Below are 6,000 nucleotides of genomic sequence, written 5' to 3'. Positions count from 1 at the left end.
ATGGACATTATTTCAGCCACCACCAGACCTTTTGAACAAGCTCTGTTTGAGTCCCACTCATAACCAGCAGCTTTGGAGCTACTGGAAAAATGGGCCAGTATACAACCAGATGATGTGCATGTTGCTATTTTTGGTTGCAGAAGGAGCAGGCTGTAGCAACTTACCCTTTGCTTTCATTGTGATATCCTGGTTCACTTTACACCATGGGACCTCATTTGTTGAGGTATGAGGCCCCTGAATCTCATACAGTGTAGAACACAGGTTCAGTGAGGATAACTGTAATCACAGCACAGAATACTGTAGAGGAAACTGATACTGAAGATCTCTGCAGAGCATGTCAAGGACACAGGGTTGGAACACCTCTACCTAGAGGCTTTTCTGAAACCTACAGCACTTCTCCTCTTGCTTATCAGCCTTTGGGATTAGATGACTACATGTATTCTTGGGTCTCCCAAACCTGGAAAGTTCCATCTTAACTCTGCAGCGTGACAATGAGGAATAAAAATCATTTGGTTTTTATTGTCTAGAAATCAAGAGTAAGCTAGCGAGGTGTGGTGGTGCACACTTCTAAGGCCAACACCTGGGAGGCAGAGGCAGGAGGATCTCTGAGTTTGAGGCCAATCTGGCCTACATAGTTCTAGGACTGCCAGAGCTATATAGTAAAACCCTGCCAACCAACCAACCAACCAACCAACCAACCAACCAACCAACCAACAAATAAGAAATCTAGAGCTAGGCTTGGTGGTTCACAGTTATGATTCTAGCAGTTAGGAGGCTGAGGCAGAAAGATCAACATGAGTTCAAGGCTAGCCTGGGCTCTGTTGAGACATTACTAGGAGAGAGAGGCAGGGGATATGAATCTTAGGCTATGTAAAGCTATGGGACCATTTTCCAGTCTAACATTTGACCTTTCATAGCTGTATAGTTCACCTAGCAAAGGTCAAGACCTAATACTCACATGACACATTAAGAAGACACTTCTCCCATGCTCTGTGATACACATTAAAAAATACCAAATGCCCACACTAAAGGGGCCGATTTTGGACTTTTCTGTGGTTTACTTATCCCAGTTCCAAATTAATTGTAACAATTTTTGCCTTTAATATTTTTTCTTTTCTTTTTGCAGTGTTGGGAATGGAACCCAGGCTGGTTGTGTACTGTGCAAAGTTCTGCCACTGAACTATAACCTGTCCTTAGTTTTGGTATGTAAGTGGACAGGGCTTCTTCCTTGTTCTTGCGATTATGTCTTTGATAGTTTTCCTTTGCATTTCCTCGCACATTAGCATCTGAAATTCGTTTTCTGTGTCACTAGTATTTAGAAGCTGACCCATTCTTGGTGTATTAATCTCATATCACAGCTTACTGCAGTTTTCTTCTCTTAATTACTTCTTGCTGCATCAGGCGACAAGTCCTTACTTAGCTAGTTCCCATCATCACTCCCCCTGCCTTCTCCCCACACCAATGACTCCATTGCCTGTTTCCTCTTTCCAGTACAGGAGTAAAGAAAAACAGCGAGTCGCAAGTAACCTTGCCTCATTTTTAGAAGGAAGTCATTGTCAGCAAAGGTTCACGCCACTCCTAATTTATTAAAACTATTTTAATTTTTTTGCACAAATTGATCAAGATTTAAATTTTTTAAAAGATTTATTTAATGTATGAGTACACTCTAGCTATACTGATGGTTGTGAGCCATCATGTGGTTGCTGGGAATTTGAATTCAGGACCTCTGCACATTCTTGTCGGCCCCACTTGCTCTGGTAGGCCCCCTCACTCAGGCTTAAAGATGTATTTATTGTTTTATATATATATTACATATATATATACGTATATATATATGTATATATATATATATATACGTATATATATATATATATAAAATATATATATACAAGAACACTGTAGCTGTCTTCAAATGCACCAGAAGAGGGTGTCAGATTTCATTACGGATGGTTGTGAGCCACTATGTGGTTGCTGGGATCTGAACTCAAGACCTTCGGAAGAACAGTCAAGTGTTCTTAGCCGCTGAGCCATCTCTCCAGACCAAGAATTAAATTTGTTAACTCGGTGTTTTAAGATTGACTTTATACGTGTGTGTGTGTGTGTGTGTGTGTGTGAGTGTGTGTGTGCGCGCGTGTCATGTGGGTCACTGGTCAACTTTGGTATTTGGTTTTCTTCTTTTACCATGTTGGTGCTAGGAACTGAACTTAGTTCATCAGGCCTAGCTGAGCCACCCCGCCAGGTCCAACTGATCTGAGAACAATGCTACACAATAGCCTGATGTCCCCAGAAACACATTCTTTAATAATCGAATTCTACATTTTATTTATTTATTGTGTGTGTGTGTGTGTACCATAGTGAGCACACTTAAAGGAGTTATTTTCTCTGTCTACCACATGGGTTGCAGGGCCTGAACTTAGTTCATCAGTCTTGGTGGAGAGTGCTATCCACTGAGCTATCTTGCCAGCCTATAAGAAACTGATTCTAATTCATTTTACCAGTTTTATAAGGTCCCGGTGCAACCTATGATGGCCTCAAACTCACAGCAATCCTCTTGCCACCACAGCTTGGGTACTGGGATTATAAGTGAGAAACACCTTTTGTTGGTTGTGTGCTAACACAGATGTATCTTGCTTTTGTTTGCTAAGAAAAAAAGCATGGTCTATCCCACCTAAAAAGTCAAGTTACCATAAAATACAACTCTTAAAGACTTCTGCTGTCTACAGGATACACAAACACAGTGCTTTTCTGCCTGCTTATGTTTCTAACAGCTTTATTGGTTTAACACGTTTCCCAAGGAAGCACTTTTTGGCCTCCTCACTTTAGCCCTGCTTGTTTCCTGTTTAATTGTGCTCTGTTCTCAGCTTCCTTCCTCGACTTCCAAGCTTATTTTCTCATTCTTTCTACCCAACATGGACGCTTGTATGTACACTGGAGATACTCATCTGCCCGTTAACTCTTTTTTTTTTTAATTTTTTTTTATTTATTTTTTTTTAAAGATTTATTTATTATATATAAGTACACTGTAGATGTCTTCAGACACTCCAGAAGAGGGCGTCAGATCTTATTACGAATGGTTGTGAGCCACCATGTGGTTGCTGGGATTTGAACTCAGGACCTTCAGAAGAGCAGTCAGTGCTCTTAACCACTGAGCCATCTCTCCAGCCCAACCGTTAACTCTTGCTATAGCCCACAAACTCAAGTATACAACATTTTCTATAACCTTCCATTCCACGCCATTTCTCTAGTTAATTTCTTCACATAAGGGGACTTTCTAGGCACCTTCTCAGTTTTGATAGGTAGCTTAGCTCCATGATGATCAGAGAATGTATGATGCATGACTACAAGCCTCGGAGTTTGCTGAGCTGTCTGAGGACAGTGAGAGATTCATTACGGCAAGCACCTCTGTGTATACTTTAAGAGTGTCTGCTGTGGTTCTAGGTGTGGAAGTTGTTTCACTTTCCAGGTAGGGTCAGCCTCAGCCTTCATGCTCCGACCTAATGGATTTCTTTTGCCTGCTTATCTACCGTTTCCTAAGAAAGTCCTTCAGTCAAAGCCCAGCAGTGAAAAATTCCCTATAATTTCATTTTTTGTTTTTGCAAGTTACCTTTATCCTCCTGTCATTTCTGAAAGCTTCTTTTTGTGGTCAGCATATAGAGAGCTGGGCTGGCTGCTGTTTACTTTCATCTCTTCAAAGACAAGATCCTATCCTCTCATTTTTTTTTTTCACTTTTCCGCTGCTAAGTTAGCCATTATTCTAACACCTGATCCTGAGAACAAGCAGCATTTTCTGTCTTGTAGCTTTTATTACTGCAGAACAAATCACACTGAAATACATGGAAGCACACATGGTGGTCAGTTTCTGTGGATGAGCATGCAGCAGAGTCCTGCCGGTTGTCTAGCCCTGGGTCTGTTACAGTCATTGAAAGCTGGAACGGAAGGGCCCGGGTCCATACTTACCCAGAATGCAGGGCCCTCTTTAAGTGAAGTCCCAGTCTTTGTAAACCTAACAAAACAAGTGCCACTTGTTGCTTTTGTTATATTGTCAGACAGAAGCAAATGACAGTGAGATTGCAGGTGTTAGAACCACCGAAGGCACGATTTCTAGAAGGCAGGACTGACTACTGGGCGCCGTGTCACAAGCACAAGAGGTGTCTACACTCTAGTCGGGATGCTTTAGTGTTGATGTCTTTGTTGCACATCTTCAGCAGTTTTACAATGCCTTCTTCCCTTTGATTTATACTGTTCCAGGTTCATGACATTTTCTAACTCTGACTTGGTGTTTATCCACCAAGTGTCAGAAACTCTGGTCTGGCAGATCTTCCAAACAACGGCTGCTTCACTGTAGTTGAGGAAGCACATCTTTGAGGGATGCTCTCTCTTCTAATAAAGTAACAAGAGTGTGCTGCGGATGTGGCTCAGTGACCCAGAATCTGCCTGGCATGGGAGGGGCTCCATGTTCTGTGTCTATGGTTTTGAAAAAAATTGGTAAATGCACAGGTGTATGTGTGTGTATGTGTGTGCATTTTCCACTGACAGCAGGGATGGTCTCTCCCAAGGCCTCTCTCTTTGGCTTATAAATGCCTGTCTTCTCTCTTAGTTTTAGTGCAGTTTTTTCTCTGAAGCTATGCCCAAATTTCCTTTTTGTAAGGGTTTTAATGACATTAGAGTCCACCAAAATATCAAGGGCCCCTTATATTATCTTAATTATCTCTTTAAAGATCTCTGAGTTCACATTCCAAGGTGCTGGAGGTTAGGATGGGTGCACGCATTTGATGGGGGCACGGACATAAGTCAGTGTACAACCCCTGCCAAAATGCCCTCTTACTCATAAACATGCTCATCTTGAATTGCTCAAAATAGTGTCTCCAAAAAAGGTAAAAACTATGCTTTCCTCCCCTAAGCTTGCCAAAGCTGTAAACATATTGACCCTGTAGGGGTCAACGTGTTAGTTTTGAAAGCTTTGTTTATGGAGATAAAATACATTGTCATGTGCTCTCTCTTCCAACTGTAAAGAATTCCCATGACGTAATGGAGAGAAATCCTGAGGTGTAGCTACACACAACTCAGTGATGGAGGGTGGAGTGAGTCTATTCATGCCTGCTCAGTGAGGCAGTAAGCCCATTGATATGGTAAGAGAGCATGCACACTATGCCTCTCTGGTGACTCAGATAGGTCAACTATACAATGCATGCTGGCCTTGAGACTCCACTCCTTGTACTCGATGGGCAAGAATCTGCAAGAAGTGTCTCCTAGATACTTGAGAGGTATTATTATTTTCTTCAGGGAGCCAGTAGCCAACAGGCATCAACCTCAGGCCCTGCTCTGTCCGGATTTTGTTTTGCTTTATCTGTCTCTACCTTTGTTCCTAAGATACTTTCCTGAGAAAATCTTTAATTACATACTATTCCTGACCTCATATACAGGTAAGGTAAAACGCACAGAATGTTATATATGAAAATGGTGAGATCGTTAAAATTCTTTTGATGAGGAATCTGTAACAGCAAATGCTCTTACACATGGTGCTCCATGTAGACTGAACTGAGACGTGGGCTCTGTGTCATGTCTGTCCCTAAGTCATCCACATAATCCCTAGAGGACTGTGTTTACACTGTCACCTGTGTGTGAAGCCACTGATCTCTAACTGCATTTTCAGTCCCATCCAGCCTTTTTAATTCATATTTTCAATGTGTAGTTGGATATCTCAAAAATGTCTGACCAAAAGGGAAGACTGGATGGTGTGCCCCAAAATACACTAGTAAAAATGATTCTTTACACTGAGGGTTTCCATTTGAGTGACTGCAAAGCCTGCGGGTTCCTCTTGGTTGCCCCATCCACGCTCACAGGAAGTCCACACACAGATCCGGTGGGCTCCACTGTCTGCACTGCCGCCATGCTGCTCTAGGTCACTGCTGGGCACTACCCTTCTCCATTCCATCACTCTCATGCACTCCCACACAGTGGTAAGGGAAGGCATTTAAATGCACATGAAGGGAAGCTGAA

This window comes from Apodemus sylvaticus, chromosome 17 (assembly GCF_947179515.1).
Source record: "Apodemus sylvaticus chromosome 17, mApoSyl1.1, whole genome shotgun sequence".
Taxonomy (NCBI): Eukaryota; Metazoa; Chordata; class Mammalia; order Rodentia; family Muridae; genus Apodemus; species Apodemus sylvaticus.
Note: the sequence above shows the minus strand (reverse complement) of the source record.